The following is a 20168-nucleotide window of genomic DNA, read 5'->3' as shown; positions in this document are numbered from 1 at the left end:
TACTAAAACAAGTAGTGATGAAGTCAATCTCTCCTCCACTTTGAGCCATGAGAGATCGACATGCATGTCATTGTTAGCTCTTCGTATACATTTAAGGGCCAGCCGTGCTACCAAGTTCAGAGGAAATGTTTTATTTGCTAAGTCATTCTTTGTGGCACCTGACTACACGACTGAACAGTAGTCCAGGTGTTGATTTCGATCATAGGCATATAGCCTAACATGTTACGCAGCCTAACATGCTACACATGTTATTCAATCATTGCACTCACACTACTTGCGCACTTCTGCATAGCCAGAAGCTAAAATAGAACTTGGTACTATTTGTGACACTTGACGCGCCGCAAGTCCCACCTCTACCATCTCCCCATTAGTTTTTAGGAGCATATATCCACGTGGGTGATTGAAAGATGAACTGAGGTCCACACTCCAGTCCAGTCAGTAGTGGTAATGCAACTTAAAGTTGGTTGCCAACTGCCATATAAAGTCCAAAGAAGGAGGAGGAGAGATTACTAGAAACAAACTTTTACCCTTTTATCTGCGGACTAATTGTTGGAGTAGAGGACCTTGTGCATTTCAGGTAAAATAACAACTCAATATTTATATCCCGGGACAAAATTAGATAGCAACAGTAAGCTAGCTAGATAAATTGCCATTAATGTTTAATGCTTTTCGACCTGTCCCCAAATGAATATAGTTGGCTCAGAGATTGTTTTGATATTTCAACCTGTGTGTCCTGATCACTTCTAGTGTGGGGGGACAAAATCAACATGCGTGTCCTGATCACGTCTGGTGTGGGGGGACAAAATCAACATGCGTGTCCTGATCACGTCTGGTGTGGGGGGACAAAATCGGTCTGGTCATCATGTAAGTAGGCTACGGCTGGGACTCGAAGAACTCTGATATCAAGATACCTGTTATGTAGACGAACGAGACTAGCTAAATTCTTTATAAACAGCTTGGGTGCACTAGCTACAACCCTCCTCACATTCGTAAACTAACATAACTGTTTAGCGCAGGCCGGTATGGTGGCTCCCGTAGGACATAAAGTGAGTCAAAAGGAACACAACAATAACTCCCAAGGGATACAAAGCAAACATAACAAATACAACTGTTTATTATGTATTCTCATGACAATTAAGTTGGTATACACTACGTAGTGTAATGTGAAATGACACTCTCGCATGCAAATGTTGACTGCGTCTCTGTGCAATTTTGGCTTTATTGGAGGGGGAGGATGAAAACTAGAAGCATTTCTTTCCCTCCAGGACCTACATTGAACAGCACTGCATCTAGCTAAAACCTTTGAGTAATGAACACAGAGCGACTTCCTTTGAATCTCTCAGCAAATCCTAATTGAGCGAAACCTCAGCCACTACTTTGTCTGATGATTGACTTTGGATGAAAACTTTAAGTACTGTTTCCAGACTTTGAGCTTTTTTAATTAATCAGGCTTTGGGTGGGCAATTACAGGACAAAGTACTTTCTGTTCCCAAAGCCATGAGATTTATTATTATTTTGCATATCATGCGCGCATTTTAATATCCCTGGTTATAGCAGCAGTTAAATCCTCTGCCACATTGTCTACTATGACAGAGTTTCTATTTAGAATTTTAGAGGTCATAAAACTGTACCTTGAATTACCACAGAACCCACCATGTCATACACTTAGTCACACATCGTATCTAAACGTTTGCATAATAATGAGGAGGTAGCTACATGTCCAACCAACTAAGGGAACACTTGCTGCAGCTGCAATGTACAGTTAAATGTCAAACTTAACACAATTTACAATAATCATTTAAATAGTTAATTTACCGTTTCCTTCTTAATTTGTAAATTGACATTTTTAGTACATTTGTTGCTTGTATTCAACAGCAGATGCCATACTCCATAGCCTACACTTTAAATTAGATGATGTGATCTGATAGTGTGTAAAGGACCATGTGTTGAGTACTGTAGAAGCTCTATCTAAAAAATACAGTTGGGAACATGTAACGTAATTTCCACACAAACTAAAGGTTCCTCTCCCAGATGAAACCTCAGGTCCTCTGTTTGACAGATTTGGCAGCTTTTGTTACTTCACACAATGGCAGCAGCCTCAAGCTCCTCTGTTCTCCTTCACTAGAGAGGAAGGAGACAGTAATGGCCGTGTCGTGTCTCTGCATGAATAATCCCCTAGATCAAATGACACCAGGACACTCCTTACAATAGGCTTTTTATGGTCACTCCCAGTGGAAACGGCCCCTTGGGCTCTAATAAGACCAGAGACATTGGGCTCTAATAAGACCAGAGACATTGGGCTCTAATAAGACCAGAGACATTGGGCTCTAATAAGACCAGAGACATTGGGCTCTAATAAGACCAGAGACATTGGGCTCTAATAAGACCAGAGACATTGGGCTCTAATAAGACCAGAGACATTGGGCTCTAATAAGACCAGAGCCATTGGGCTCTAATAAGACCAGAGGCATTGGGCTCTAATAAGACCAGAGGCATTGGGCTCTAATAAGACCAGAGACATTGGGCTCTAATAAGACCAGAGGCATTGGGCTCTAATAAGACCAGAGACATTGGGCTCTAATAAGACCAGAGACATTGGGCTCTAATAAGACCAGAGGCATTGGGCTCTAATAAGACCAGAGACATTGGGCTCTAATAAGACCAGAGACGGTGTGAGATCTCATTGAGGATGTGCCACAGGGAAAAAAATGTCATGCTGCACATTTTTATTTAACCTTTATTTAACTAGGCAAGTCAGTTAAGAAAAAATATTATGTGCAATGATGGCACATCTGAAGAGAAGTGTGAAGGGTATACTGAAGCATGTACATATATGAGCCAGATGGCATACAAGCACTTTTTATTTAACTCTCATTTTATCAGGTACGTTGACTGAAAACACACTCATTTACAGCAACAACCTGTGGAATAGTTACAGGGGAGAGGAATGAGTCAATTGTAAGATGGGGATGATTAGGTGGCCATGATGATACAGTATGAAGACCAGATTGAGAATTAAGCCTGGACACCGGGGTTAGCACCCCTACTCTTACGATAAGTGTCATGGGATCTTTAGTGACCACAGAGTCAGGACACCCGTTTAACGTCCCATCCGAAAGACAGCACCCTACACAGTGCAATGTCCCCAATCACTGCCCTGGGGCATTGGGATATGTGTTTAGACCAAAGGAAAGGGTGCCTCTTACTGGCCCTCCAACACCACTTCAAGCAGCATTTGGTTTCCCATCCAGGGACTGACCGAGACCAACCCTGCTTAGCTTCATAAGCAAGCCAGCAGTGGGATGCAAGGTGGTATGCTGCTGGCAATAAGGTCAAGTGCTTCTGAGTGGTGCATCGGTATAAGTCACTGCATCTCAGTGCAAGAGGCGTCACTACAGTCCCTGGTTAGAATCCGGCCGTGATTGGGAGTCCCATAAGGCAGCGCACAATTGGCCCAGCATCGTCTGGGTTTGGCCGTCATTGTAAATAAGAATTTGTTCTTAAGTGACTTGCCTGCCTGGGGCGGCAGGTAGCCTAGTGGTCAGAGCGTTGTGCCAGTAACCGAAAGGTTGCTAGATCAAATCCCCGAGCTGACAAGGTAAAAGTATGTTGTTCAGGGGCAGAACAAGGCAGTTAACCCACTGTTCCTAGGCCGTCATTGTAATTAAGAATGTGTTCTTAACTGAATTGCCTGGTCAATTTTTTTATAAAGGTTAAATGAAATATATAATAATACTTATACAGATTCCAACAATTTTGCCAAGACCTTCTATGTAGTGGTTTGTGATTTAGGCCTAATACTGCAGTGGCAATAGCCCAATCTAGTTCGATAGTAAGGGCTGAGCACATTTAGTTGACTGGTCGATTGTTTGGTCGGCTGTTGGTCAACTGAAATGCATTTAGTCGAACTGTAGCAAGCTAAATAATAATAAATACAAAAATATTAATGGTGTACAAGACTCCCGCCTGTCTGAGTGGACTGATCCATTGTGGATGCCGTTGGGATGGCACAGTCCATCACTCTAAGACTTGTGCTACTGAAATTGTATATGGTTACATTATGTAAGAACAATGCTGCAACACAAATACAAATGATATTATAACAAACGTGCTTTCTCCCACGTTGGACAGCGGTCGGTGACCGTGGTTCTGAAACACAATGCGCTATTGAATTGTTGCCTTTTCATAGCTATGCGCATAATAGCGACGTTAACCAGCATATTGGTGTTGAGAACAATGTGGTGGAGGCTGCAGCAGAGTTAGGAGACGAGACAATAGCACTTGCCTTAATTGTCTAAGAAAAGTCAGAGAAGAAAGCAAATTAATTGGGTCAATAATCAATAGCCTAACTTAATTGTGCCTGGCTTTATAAATCATCCATATATATATATATATATATATACACACATATATATACACATATATATATACATATATACATACACACACACACACTACAGAAATAAGACAGATCCTGCTTTTGTTGCCTGTTTGAGTGTTAGTTTAACAGCCTACTGATTCCGTGAGCACCAAGCCTCACACAACAATTTCACGAAATCTAATCTTCAAATCTTTGCTATGCTGTAATAGGCTGTAGACTTCTTTTGTGTTATACCAGCCTCTCTGGCATTATTTTTTTATTTATATAGTGTCGTTTACACTGTTAGAAAAATTATATAAACATTTTTTTGGTACTTTTATTTAACCAGGCAAGTCAGTTAAGAACAAATTCTTATTTTCAATGACGGCCTAGGAACAGTGGGTTACCTGCCTGTTCAGATTTGTACCTTGTCAGCTCGGGGGTTTGAACTCGTAACCTTCCGATTACAAGACCAACGCTCTAACCACTAGGCTACCCTGCTGCTATTATTCATAATAATAACCGTCCCTTTTCCTTGATTTCTTTATTGTTGTTATTATTATTATGATGATCATCACTATAATAATAAGTAATGTCATTAGTAGGCTTAGTATAGAAACCTTGTGTAACCACCATTGAGCTGTAGGACTAAGAGCACATCCTGTTTAGTCTTAATACCCTAATTTAGGCCTATATTTCTATATTGAGATATATTTCTACATTGATTTCATTCATTCATTCATGCTGTCACACAGCATACAAGACATTCATGATGTGAAATGCAATCAAGCATTTTAGATTTAAAATAAAAAAGAAACCATTGAATAATTAGCGTTAACGATAAACAGGCCTAAACTGTTCATTCACGAATGAATGCAACTGTTTTTAGTCTTTGCTGTAATAAAGGCTTTACAACAACAACAAAAAAGAACACCAAAAAAGTTACTCTTGTATGCTTAATTTATTTAGTGTTGTTTACATTATTCCAAACCATCAGAATAATTCTATTGTAATAGAACAGCACCTGTTTGGCACACATTATATGCATGCAGTGCTTGCGCCATACCTTCTTTTTCTTGATCTCCAGTATTTTCCACAACTAGTCACATTTATTCCACACATCTGACTTTCCCTTTACCTTCTGTGTAACCAGTAAACATTCCCCCGTTTCCAGTTTGTCATATGTCCTCTGCATCTATTTTGCTGTCACTTGTGTTACGGTGTTTTATTGATGTGATTGTGATATTCTATAGGTCAGGCCCTATTGGTCATGTGCATGCGATGCATACATGTGTCACGTAAAAAGAACGAGGGTTGAGGGAATAGGGAATGTTTTTATTAAACAAATGAGGGATTTCGGTAAAATAACTTTTCAGTCAGTAATGTCTGAGAGAGACAACAGGTGCTCAGCAAAAAAAGAAACGTCCATTTTTCAGGACCCTGTCTTTCAAAGATAATTAGTAAAAATCCAAATAACTTCACAGATCTTCATTGTAAAGGGTTTAAACAATATTTCCCATGCTTGTTCAATGAACAATAAACAATTAATAAACATGCACCTGTGGAACGGTCGTTAAGACACTAACAGCTTACAGATGGTAGGCTATTAAGGTCACAGTTATGAAAACTTAGGACACTAAGAGGTCTTTCTACTGACAATTAAAAAAACAAAAAGAAAGATGCCCAGGGTCCCTGCTCATCTGCCTGAACATGCCTTTGGCATACTGCAAGGACGCATGAGGACTGCAGATGTGGCCAGGGCAATAAATTGCAATGTCCATACTGTGAGACACCCAAGACAGCGCTACAGGGAGACAGGACAAACAGCTGATCATCCTCGCAGTGGCAGACCACGTGTAACAACACCTGCACAGGATCGGTACATTCGAACATCACACCTGCAGGACAGGTACAGGATGGCAACAACAACTGCCCGAATTACACCAGGAATGTACAATCCCTCCATCAGTCCCCACCTGTCTGCAATAGGCTGAGAGAAGCTGGAGAGAGCTTGTAGGCCTGTTGTAAGGCAGGTCCTCACCAGACATCACCGACAACAACGTTGCCTATGGGCACAAACCCACCGTCGCTGGACCAGACAGGACTGGCAAAAAGTGCTCTTCACTGACGTGTCGCGATTTTGTCTCACTGGGGGTGATGGTCGGATTCGCATTTATCATCGAAGGAATGAGCGTTACACCGAGGCCTGTACTCTGGAGCGGGATCAATTTGGAGGTGGAGGGTCCGTCATGGTCTGGGGTGGTGTGTCACAGCATCATCAGACTGCCTGCAATGACAACAAGCTCAATCTCAATGCTGTGCGTTACAGGGAAGACATCCTCCTCCCTCATGTGGTACCCTTCCTGCAGTCTCATCCTGACATGACCCTCCAGCATGACAATGCCACCAGCCATACTGCTCATTCTGTGCGTGATTTCCTGCAATACAGGAATGTTAGTGTTCTGCCATAAACAAAAAGCCAGGATCTCAATCCCAGTGAGCACGTCTGGGACCTGTTGGATCAGAGGGTGAGAGCTAGGGCGCCTTGGTGGAAGAGTGGGGTAACATCTCACAGCAATAACTGGCAAATCTGATGCAGTTCGTGAGCCACACCAGATACTGACTGTTACTTTTGATTTTGACTCCCCCCCCTTTTTTCAGGGACACATTATTCCATTTCTGTTAGTCACATGTCTGTGGAACTTGTTCAGCTTATGTCTCAGTTGCTGAATCTTGTTATGTTCATACAAACATTTACACATGTTAAGTTTTCTGAAAATAAACGCAGTTGACAGTGAGAGGACGTTTCTTTATTTGCGGAGTCTAAATATAAAAAGACAACAGGTGCTAGTCACACAGTCCCTTGCTGTCTCTCTCAGCCATTTCTGACTGAAAAGTTATGTCTAAGCCAGGCACGGCAAAATGAAATCAGTAGCGGTTTGAAATCCCTCTAGTCGTTTTGTCTTAATTATTTCATCAGTTTGCTTAAAAAATGTCATTTAAAAATCAGACAAGCTCAGTGTATATATATAGTTGATTAACACATATGATGTGTCTATACATGGAAAAATACAAGTTGTCAAATTTTGAGTTGGTCGTAATCACAGACGACTTGGTCGACCAATAATTTTTTTGTCAGGGACCGCCCTATTACATAGAGAGAGGTATGGTACAGAGTACATAAATAGAAAACATAAATAATGCAAGCCAAGAATAGGAAAGTAGTAATAGCGAGACAAACTTGTCTAACTTGGAAAGGAAAATTGGTCATGTAGCCTTAATCTAACCAACCTTTAAAACCAAGATGCAAACTACTTGTATGTTGAATAGAAATAAATTAGTCCAGATAAACATGAGTCATGTTTCACACAGAGATACGTAACGTGTGAGTCATGTTTCACACAGAGACACGTAACGTGTGAGTCATGTTTCACACAGAGACACGTAACGTGTGAGTCATGTTTCACACAGAGATACGTAATGTGAGTCATGTTTCACACAGAGACACGTAACATGAGTCATGTTTCACACAGAGACACGTAACATGTTTCACACAGAGACACGTAACATGTTTCACACAGAGACACGTAACGTGAGTCATGTTTCACACAGAGACACGTAACATGAGTGATGTTTCACACAGAGACACGTAACATGAGTCATGTTTCACACAGAGACACGTAACATGTGAGTGATGTTTCACACAGAGACACGTAACATGAGTCATGTTTCACACAGAGACACGTAACATGTGAGTCATGTTTCACACAGAGACACGTAACATGAGTCATGTTTCACACAGAGACACGTAACATGTGAGTCATGTTTCACACAGAGACACGTAACATGAGTCATGTTTCACACAGAGACACGTAACGTGTGAGTCATGTTTCACACAGAGACACGTAACATGAGTCATGTTTCACACAGAGACACGTAACATGAGTCATGTTTCACACAGAGACACGTAACATGAGTCATGTTTCACACAGAGACACGTAACATGAGTCATGTTTCACACAGAGACACGTAACATGTGAGTCATGTTTCACACAGAGACACGTAACATGAGTCATGTTTCACACAGAGACACGTAACACGAGTCATGTTTCACACAGAGACACGTAACATGAGTCATGTTTCACACAGAGACACGTAACATGTGAGTCATGTTTCACACAGAGATACGTAACGTGTGAGCCATATTTCACACAGAGACACGTAACATGTTTCACACAGAGACACGTAACGTGAGTCATGTTTCACACAGAGACACATAACATGTGAGTCATGTTTCACACAGAGACACGTAACATGTTTCACACAGAGACACGTAACGTGAGTCATGTTTCACACAGAGACACGTAACATGAGTGATGTTTCACACAGAGATACGTAACGTGAGCCATGTTTCACACAGAGACACGTAACATGTGAGTCATGTTTCACACAGAGACACGTAACATGTGAGCCATGTTTCACACAGAGACACGTAACGTGAGTCATGTTTCACATAGAGACACGTAACATGTTTCACACAGAGACACGTAACATGTGAGCCATGTTTCACACAGAGACACGTAACATGTTTCACACAGAGACACGTAACATGTTTCACACAGAGACACGTAACATGTTTCACACAGAGACACGTAACGTGAGTCATGTTTCACACAGAGACACGTAACATGTTTCACACAGATATTATTATTATTATAGATACGTAATGTGAGTCATGTTTCACACAGAGACACGTAACATGCAGGGTAGCCTAGTGGTTAGAGCGTTGGACTAGTAACCGGAAGGTTGCAAGTTCAAATCCCTGAGCTGACAAGGTCGTTCTGTCGTTCTGCCACTGTTCTGCCACTGAACAGGCAGTTAACCCACTGTTCCTAGGCCGTCATTGAAAATAAGAATTTGTTCTTAAATGACTTGCCTAGTAAAATAAAGGTAAAATAAATGTGTGCAACCCCAGTGTACTTTCCCACTCCATTCTCCAAAGTAGAACCGCCTCTTGTCAGACCTTACAGCAGGCCCGCCATCAGACCATACAGGACTTCCTGCATACTTCACAGACCACTTCACTTGGGTACACCCACATACTCCATGCAACCATACAGCACAATCTATACTACACAGAGTAAGAGGACTGATTCACTAAACCCAATTACCAAAGGTCATGAGTTAAGGATTGTAGAACCACTCATCTTTCTTTTATTTATTGTCAATACTGACGCTCATTGTTATCATGGGGCTGAAGAGAATATTCACAACCTTTCAACAGAATTACCAAATCTCAGACAGAACCAGAACTGTAGGAGAACAAGTTATTGGGATAACTATTGGAAAATGTCTCTACGGCGTGACATGATAGCTGCTTGGTGCTCTGGCATGAAGTCCCTTCATGATGTTGGTCCCATGCCAATAAACCAGGGGATGTTTCATAAGGGGCTGTGGATTCAAAAATAAAAGCATAGTCTCATAAACAAAACACATATTGTATTATTTGTTAAACAAAAGCTCTTTCTCTGAGCAGCAATCTTTATTTGAGCATACAATATAGCTCAGTATTTGTTTTTACATACACACACATACTGAAAGTATTCAGACCCCTTGACTTTTTCCACATTTTGTTACCTGTTACAGCCTTATTCTAAAATTGATTCAATAAATAGTTTTCCTCATCACACTACCCCAGAATGACAACGCAAAAACAGGTTTTTTAGAAATGTTTGCAAATGTATTTAAAATAAAATATCAGAAATTCCTTATTTACATAAGTATTCAGACCCTTTGCTATGACACTCCTGTTTCCATTGATTATCCTTGATATTTCTACAACTGGATTGGAGGCCACACTGGTAAATTCAATTGATTGGACATGATTTGGAAAGACACACATCTGTTAATATAAGGTCCCACAGTTGACAGTACATGTCAGAGCAAAAACCAAGCCATGAGGTCAAAGGAATTGTCCGTAGAGCTACGAGACAGGATTGTGTTGAGGCATAGATCAGGGTCTCAAAACATGGGTACCAAAACATGTCTGCAACATTGAAGGTCCCCAAGAACAAAATGGCCTCCATCATTCTTAAATGGAAAAAGTTTGAAACCACCAAGACTCTTCCTAGAGCTGTCTGCCTGGCCAAACTGAGCAATAAGGGGAGAAGGGCCTTGGTCAGGGAGGTGAACAAGTACCTGATGGTCACTCTAACAGAGCTCCAGAGTTTGTCTTTGGAGATAGGAGAACCTTCCAGAAAGAACACCATCTCTGCAGCACTCCACCAATCAGGCCTTTATGGTGGAGTGGCCAGACGGAAGCCACTCCTCAGAAAAAAAGGTCACATGACAGCCCGCTATGAATTTGCCAAAAGGTACCTAAATGACTCCCAGACCATGAGAAACAAGATTCTCTGGGGATGTTTTTCAGTGGCAGGGACTGCTAAACTAGTCAGGATCGAGGAAAAGATGAACGGAGCAAAGTACAGAGAGATCCTTGGTGAAGTCCTGGGCGCTCTGGAACAGGTTCTCACACAGGGGCAAAGGTTCACCTTCCAATAAGACAACGACCCTAAGCACACAGCCAAGGCAACGCAGGCATGGCTTCGGGACAAGTCTCTGAATGTCTTTGAGTGGCCCAGCCAGAACCCGGACATGAAGCTAATCTAACATCTCTGGAGAGACTTAAAAATAACTGTGCAGCGACGCTCCCCATCCAACCTGACAGAGATTGAAAGGATCTGCAGACAAAAATGGCAGAAACTCCCCAAATACAGGTGTGCCAAGCTTGTAGCGTCATAACCAAGAAGAATCAAGGCTGTCATCGCTGCCAAAGATGCTTCAGCAAAGTTCTGATGAAATGGTCTGACCACTTACGTAAATGTGACATTTCAGTTTGTTTTTAATACGTTTGCAAAAATGCTTTGTCATGATTGGGTATTTTTTTGTGTAGATTGATGTGGATTCTTAAAAAAACAAACAATTTCAGAGTAATACTAACATAATAAAATGTAGAAAAAGTCAACGGGTCTGAATACTTTCCGAATGCACTTGTCATCCAACGTTTAACATCCCACGGAGCACCATTAAATCCATTACTAAAAAATGGAAAGAATATGGCACCACAACAAACCTGCCAAGAGAGGGCCGCCCACCAAAAAGCATGAACCAGGCAAGGAGGGCATTAATCAGAGAGGCAACAAAGAGACCAAAGCCTGAAGGAGCTGCAAAGCATCTCAGGATGGCCAATAAAAATAAAAGATTAAGATGGGCAAAAGAAAACAGACACTGGACAGAGGAACTCTGCCTAGAAGGCCAGCATCCCGGAGTCGCCTCTTCACTGTTGCCGTTGAGACGTGTTTTGTGGGTACTATTTAATGAAGCTGCCAGTTGAAGACTTGAGGCGTCTGTTTCTCAAACTAGTCCATCTAATGTACTTGTCCTCTTGCCCAGTTGTGCACTGGGGCCTCCCACTCCTCTTTCTATTCTGGTTAGAGCCAGTTTGCGCTGTTCTGTGAAGGGAGTAGTACACAGCGTTGTATGAGATATTCAGTTTCTTGGCAATTTCTCACATAGAATAGCCTTCATTTCAGAATCAAGTTATTTGTTTCCGGCCATGTTGAGCCTGTAATTGAACCCAGAAACTCAACTAGTCTAAAGAAGGCCAGTTTTATTGATTCTTTAATCATTACAACAGTTTTCAGCTGTGCTAACATAAACTTGGATTAGCTAACACAACGTGCCATTTGAACACAGGAATGACGGTTGCTGATAATGGGCCTCTTTACCCCTATGTAGATATTCCATTAGAAATGAATCCGTTTCCAACTACAATAGTAATTTACAACATTAACAATGTCCACACTGTATTTCTGATAAATTTGATGTTATTTTAATGGACAATAAAAAGTGTTTTTCTTTCAAAAACAAGGAAATGTCTAAGTGACCCCAAACTTTTGAACGGTAGTGTATATATTTGACAGTATCTAAAGACCCGCTCTAAGCACTGACTGTCTTTAATTACAACAGCCCAACCTACATGATGTATCGTAAAGCAAAGAAGCTTACTGGTAACACATTTGACAGGTGTTAATATTTCTCAGCTCCAGATAGCCGTATATAAAGTGTTGTATATCGCCAGAGCTCAGATCAACACGTTGGTGTAAGTAATCATGTCACTTTCCCATTTAATAAATCATCTCTCAAAGAAGTCTCTGGGGCATATTCATATTACCGCAACAGCAAATATTTTTTTCCAAGGGAAACTTCCAAATGGCCAAATAGGTCCTACTATACCTGTAGCCTACACAAGGAGCACAATAAACAATTCTGTAATGATATAGGCCAAGGAGAATGTTGCAGCCCCAGAGGCCTAGGCCAATCTTTGGGAGAAAAGCCTTGCCATCTAGCCTATAACACAGTGCTTCTGCTTTCTCAAAGTGCCAACCTTGGAACATCTCTCTAATCCCAGCCTGGTTTTAATCTCAGCCTGGTCCGTGGAGGGGGAGGATGGAGGCTTGAAGGAATGATCTATAACTCCTACACAAGTGTACGTTGTCGTCCGTTCTCAGCCGGGCCTCAAGAAACCATCATCTTTCCCACCTACTCCCGTCAACGGCCCCGAAAAAGCAATCCAGTCCCCCTGCCTTCCAATCTCTCACACAACCACCTCATCCCAACATACACACCATCATCTCATCAGACATCCCACTCATTGCTCACTGACATCCATGCAGGTAATTACTCCATTGCAGGCAAATGACAATGAGCTGCAGACATCTTAGATTGCCTTGTTTAAGTATGTATGACTGATCGGACTGTCTGACCAATGGACCTTGACAATGGAATTCATATTTTTCTCGTCAGGGCTGGAGGCTTTAATGCTGGTGCTTTCCAAAGACGTGCTAGTTTGATATGGCCTGTCTTACAACATAACAGCGAAACGCATGAATGGTCATTTAACCAAAGCACGCCGACCATTATCTTCTAATACACTATGTTAAATATGCATTTCATTCATAAACTGCTTATATTTACTGAACCAAAGCTTTTGTTCAGACTCATGTTCTACTATTCAGAGAAGGCATTGCCATTTCAATGTGCTCCATAACACAGGGCTTTGGTAGATATACACACATTTGAGATCCCTTTTTCCCTGTCAGCTAGTGTGATAACGGCATTGTGAGACCTACACATGCACAGTTTAATTTACTGCGTTATTCCTATTGATTTTGGTATCATTGTTAGAGCCCTCCACCTGCAGAGAAGGAATAGCCACCAGTAAATATGGCCTTACTAGTATGAAGGATAATATGAAGTTGCCTCCATAAAGTCCTATAGGAACAATTTGTGTCAGGCTGGGAATGATGCCATAGTCCTCACATTACATACAGGTTACATGCCATAGTCCTCACATTACATACAGGTTACATGCCATAGTCCTCACATTACATACAGGTTACATACCATAGTCCTCACATTACATACAGGTTACATGCCATAGTCCTCACATTACATACAGGTTACATGCCATAGTCCTCACATTACATACAGGTTACATGCCATAGTCCTCACATTACATACAGGTTACATGCCATAGTCCTCACATTACATACAGGTTACATGCCATAGTCTTCACATTACATACAGGTTACATGCCATAGTCCTCACATTACATACAGGTTACATGCCATAGTCTTCACATTACATACAGGTTACATGCCATAGTCCTCACATTACATACAGGTTACATGCCATAGTCCTCACATTACATACAGGTTACATGCCATAGTCCTCACATTACATACAGGTTACATGCCATAGTCCTCACATTACATACAGGTTACATGCCATAGTCCTCACATTACATACAGGTTACATGCCATAGTCCTCACATTACATACAGGTTACATAGTCCTCACATTACATACAGGTTACATGCCATAGTCCTCACATTACATACAGGTTACATAGTCCTCACATTACATACAGGTTACATGCCATAGTCCTCACATTACATACAGGTTACATAGTCCTCACATTACATACGGGTTACATGCCATAGTCCTCACATTACATACGGGTTACATGCCATAGTCCTCACATTACATACGGGTTACATGCCATAGTCCTCACATTACATACAGGTTACATGCCATAGTCCTCACATTACATACAGGTTACATGCCATAGTCCTCACATTACATACAGGTTACATGCCATAGTCCTCACATTACATACAGGTTACATGCCATAGTCCTCACATTACATACGGGTTACACGCCATAGTCCTCACATTACATACGGGTTACATGCCATAGTCTTCACATTACATACAGGTTACATGCCATAGTCCTCACATTACATACAGGTTACATGCCATAGTCCTCACATTACATACAGGTTACATGCCATAGTCCTCACATTACATACAGGTTACATGCCATAGTCCTCACATTACATACAGGTTACATGCCATAGTCCTCACATTACATACAGGTTACATGCCATAGTCCTCACATTACATAAGGGTTACATGCCATAGTCCTCACATTACATACAGGTTACATGCCATAGTCCTCACATTACATACAGGTTACATGCCATAGTCCTCACATTACATACGGGTTACATGCCATAGTCCTCACATTACATACGGGTTACATGCCATAGTCCTCACATTACATACGGGTTACATGCCATAGTCCTCACATTACATACATGTGACATGCCATAGTCCTCACATTACATACAGGTTACATGCCATAGTCCTCACATTAGATACAGGTTACATGCCATAGTCCTCACATTACATACAGGTTACATGCCATAGTCCTCACATTACATACAGGTTACATGCCATAGTCCTCACATTACATACAGGTTACATGCCATAGTCCTCACATTACATACAGGTTACATGCCATAGTCCTCACATTACATACAGGTTACATGCCATAGTCCTCACATTACATACAGGTTACATGCCATAGTCCTCACATTACATACAGGTTACATACCATAGTCCTCACATTACATACAGGTTACATGCCATAGTCCTCACATTACATACAGGTTACATACCATAGTCCTCACATTACATACGGGTTACATGCCATAGTCCTCACATTACATACAGGTTACATACCATAGTCCTCACATTACATACAGGTTACATGCCATAGTCCTCACATTACATACAGGTTACATACCATAGTCCTCACATTACATACAGGTTACATGCCATAGTCCTCACATTACATACAGGTTACATGCCATAGTCTTCACATTACATACAGGTTACATGCCATAGTCCTCACATTACATACAGGTTACATGCCATAGTCCTCACATTACATACCATAGTCCTCACATTACATACAGGTTACATGCCATAGTCCTCACATTACATACAGGTTACATACCATAGTCCTCACATTACATACAGGTTACATGCCATAGTCTTCACATTACATACAGGTTACATGCCATAGTCCTCACATTACATACAGGTTACATGCCATAGTCCTCACATTACATACAGGTTACATGCCATAGTCCTCACATTACATACAGGTTACATGCCATAGTCCTCACATTACATACAGGTTACATGCCATAGTCTTCACATTACATACAGGTTACATGCCATAGTCCTCACATTACATACAGGTTACATGCCATAGTCCTCACATTACATGCCATAGTCCTCACATTACATACAGGTTACATGCCATAGTCCTCACATTACATACAGGTTACATGCCATAGTCCTCACATTACATACAGGTTACATGCCATAGTCCTCACATTACATACAGGTTACATGCCATAGTCCTCACATTACATACAGGTTACATGCCATAGTCCTCACATTACATACAGGTTACATACCATAGTCCTCACATTACATACAGGTTACATGCCATAGTCCTCACATTACATACAGGTTAGATGCCATAGTCCTCACATTACATACGGGTTACATGCCATAGTCCTCACATTACATACGGGTTACATGCCATAGTCCTCACATTACATACGGGTTACACGCCATAGTCCTCACATTACATACGGGTTACACGCCATAGTCTTCACATTACATACAGGTTACATGCCATAGTCCTCACATTACATACAGGTTACATGCCATAGTCCTCACATTACATACAGGTTACATGCCATAGTCCTCACATTACATACAGGTTACATGCCATAGTCCTCACATTACATACAGGTTACATGCCATAGTCCTCACATTACATACAGGTTACATGCCATAGTCCTCACATTACATACAGGTTACATGCCATAGTCCTCACATTACATACAGGTTACATGCCATAGTCCTCACATTACATACAGGTTACATGCCATAGTCCTCACATTACATACGGGTTACATGCCATAGTCCTCACATTACATACAGGTTACATGCCATAGTCCTCACATTACATACGGGTTACATGCCATAGTCCTCACATTACATACATGTGACATGCCATAGTCCTCACATTACATACAGGTTACATGCCATAGTCCTCACATTAGATACAGGTTACATGCCATAGTCCTCACATTACATACAGGTTACATGCCATAGTCCTCACATTACATACAGGTTACATGCCATAGTCCTCACATTACATACAGGTTACATGCCATAGTCCTCACATTACATACAGGTTACATGCCATAGTCCTCACATTACATACAGGTTACATGCCATAGTCCTCACATTACATACAGGTTACATGCCATAGTCCTCACATTACATACAGGTTACATGCCATAGTCCTCACATTACATACAGGTTACATGCCATAGTCCTCACATTACATACAGGTTACATACCATAGTCCTCACATTACATACGGGTTACATGCCATAGTCCTCACATTACATACAGGTTACATGCCATAGTCCTCACATTACATACAGGTTACATGCCATAGTCCTCACATTACATACAGGTTACATGCCATAGTCCTCACATTACATACAGGTTACATACCATAGTCCTCACATTACATACGGGTTACATGCCATAGTCCTCACATTACATACAGGTTACATACCATAGTCCTCACATTACATACAGGTTACATGCCATAGTCCTCACATTACATACAGGTTACATACCATAGTCCTCACATTACATACAGGTTACATGCCATAGTCTTCACATTACATACAGGTTACATGCCATAGTCCTCACATTACATACAGGTTACATGCCATAGTCCTCACATTACATACAGGTTACATGCCATAGTCCTCACATTACATACAGGTTACATGCCATAGTCCTCACATTACATACAGGTTACATGCCATAGTCTTCACATTACATACAGGTTACATGCCATAGTCCTCACATTACATACAGGTTACATGCCATAGTCCTCACATTACATGCCATAGTCCTCACATTACATACAGGTTACATGCCATAGTCCTCACATTACATACAGGTTACATGCCATAGTCCTCACATGACATTATTTGGCATTAAAAAAAGAAAAGGTCTATAAAAAAATCTCCCTACCGTGAATGCTTAGGACAGTCTTATTCGGAAGTCGTTGAGACCGATGGTGACAATGTCCTTGTGAGGGATGTAGACATAACCACCCTTCAGGTACACCTTCCTGGTTGTCACCAGATCCAATGCATCTTGGAAAGGGGACCTTGAAAAACAACAACAGCGAAGGGGGTGAGGTTATACATTCAACTTGCTCATTCCGATACTTTGCCTCCCAATAGAATATTTGTTATTTTTACACTGGGATGCACTTGAATGTCCTCTAATATAATGTTGTCATGTTTGTAGAAAATAATGCAAAACAAAATGTATAACTCACTTTGTAGAAGTCTTGGTCTTCAAGCGTGATCGTGCTGACAGCAAAGCTTGAGTTAATGAGTTTGTCCATCAGGTTCTTCTCCTCAACACTCATCTAGACATTAGAAAAAAGGGGGTAGGCATTCAGTGACAGAAAGACACATATTGACACTTGACTGTATCGCTAACAATGTAATGTTGTTGCATTCGCAGAAGTGAGATGAAGACTGTACAGTACACTTGCCCATCAATCGTGTCCTCTTAGGCCTAAACAAATGAAAGACATTGTAGATCATCGACAGACTGGGGGCACACTGTCTTACGGGTAGGTGTCCCCGGTCTGTCGATGACCTATCTGACTGGAATGTGTCTAAATCAATAAAGTAAGGTGTAAACACATGGTAAGGTGAGTGATTGTGAAGAGCTGGGTCATACTCATTAGTCCCTCCCGGGTTCAGTCAGTTTTGACCATTGTGGGATATCTTACACTGAAGACCCGGAATGCATCAGAGCCTTTATAAATCACAGAACATCAGGTGTTAACACTAATTAGAGGTAAACACAGTTAACCTTAAGGTTAGACAGTTAGAACCCTGCCGCCCAGCTCCAAGTCATAACCGTTAAGAAAGAACGGCTGCCAGCTATGTAGAACCTGCGGCCATAACAAACGCTTCACCACCTGCCACTCAAATAATTGTATCCAGGGACTGTTTGGGAAAATGTTTTACCGATCTCCTTCTGGGCATGCAGGTGATCAACACCTTCTCCTGGCCTTTCACAGTGTAAAAATCTATTTTAGTTGACAACTAACCGCCAAGAGTAATTGGGGTGGGTGGAGGTCACCTCCCTCGTTGCCTTATTGCATTACTAAAAACAGTGTTCACTCAATGGTCCTGTCAAATAAATGAAAAGGAAAATGTTCTATACACTACTGTAAATTCATCCCATTCAAGTTCAATTGATTTATCTTTTACAAGTATTAATTTATCGCAATTAGCTGCAACAAATCTTATGAAATGCACCTTTGAAGTAAAATAATTAGATTACACTTCAAACAGACCCATTGCAAAAACAACCCCCCTCACAGCAGACAATTTCAGACAGGTATACTATTGCGAGCTGACAGCACCATCTGCTGGCAGGTCTGAAACAATACCATAAATATAGAACGTCCAAACAGCGTCATGACCAAGGGTGTATTCATTATTCGGATTCTTTTGCAAAACGTTTTGCTTCAGAAACTGTTTACTCCAAACGAAATCCAGAGTTTATATTGGACTAATTAATATATACGTAAAAAATAAGTAGATGCTTTTTCTACTTGGAACCGGTAGGTTCGCTAGGCCTTTTTCCAGGTTTGCTCGTAGACCTTATTCCTGGTTTGCTCACACGTAAAGGTGGTGGAATTATTAGGGAATTAAGTCAAGGTCAGAATACATCAATGCTACACCTTCATTTATTAGATCTCCACCCCAAACAAATAGTGGGTGAATATCATGCCATTCTCATGCTTAATGTCGAGGTCAGAATCGGCGCTTAAGACAATTGTTATTCTGTCACTAATAATTTGGTACAAAACCTATTTGGAGAAAGGGACATGTTTATTGAAAAGGCTGTCCGTTACATTTGGCGGTATGCAAGCCGGAGAACGAAGTGGGAGATGTGGTCCTTTCATCGCTTCTCATATTCACTGGGCCCAATTTGAAGCTTCATGTCATGTTTAGCGGGCTTTAAAATAAAGAATCTCAAAGTCTCAAAAGAAACCATTACAACATGAAGCTCTTACTTACCACCAGCAATTCACCAGTGTTTTCAATTTTTCTTTGATGAACGATTTAAGTCAATACACAATATGAATATCTTCTTTGGGTACTTATTATGGAATTCTTAATGTTTCGATTTGAATTATATTGATCGCCATTTTGTACTCACAGCCTCTATTTTGTGAGGAAAGTTCAAATTTGAGAACTC

The 20168-nt window shown here is 41.1% G+C and overlaps 1 pseudogene; it reads right to left on the bottom strand.

The window, feature by feature from the left end:
* LOC118357693 (DNA primase large subunit-like) overlaps positions 1-20168 on the bottom strand; it is a 113375-nt pseudogene that overhangs the window by 93067 nt on the left and 140 nt on the right.

Source organism: Oncorhynchus keta, chromosome 24, assembly GCF_023373465.1.
Source record: "Oncorhynchus keta strain PuntledgeMale-10-30-2019 chromosome 24, Oket_V2, whole genome shotgun sequence".
Classification (NCBI taxonomy): domain Eukaryota; kingdom Metazoa; phylum Chordata; class Actinopteri; order Salmoniformes; family Salmonidae; genus Oncorhynchus; species Oncorhynchus keta.
The sequence above is the reverse complement of the archived record's forward strand: the minus strand, read 5'-3'. Positions and strand labels throughout refer to the sequence as shown.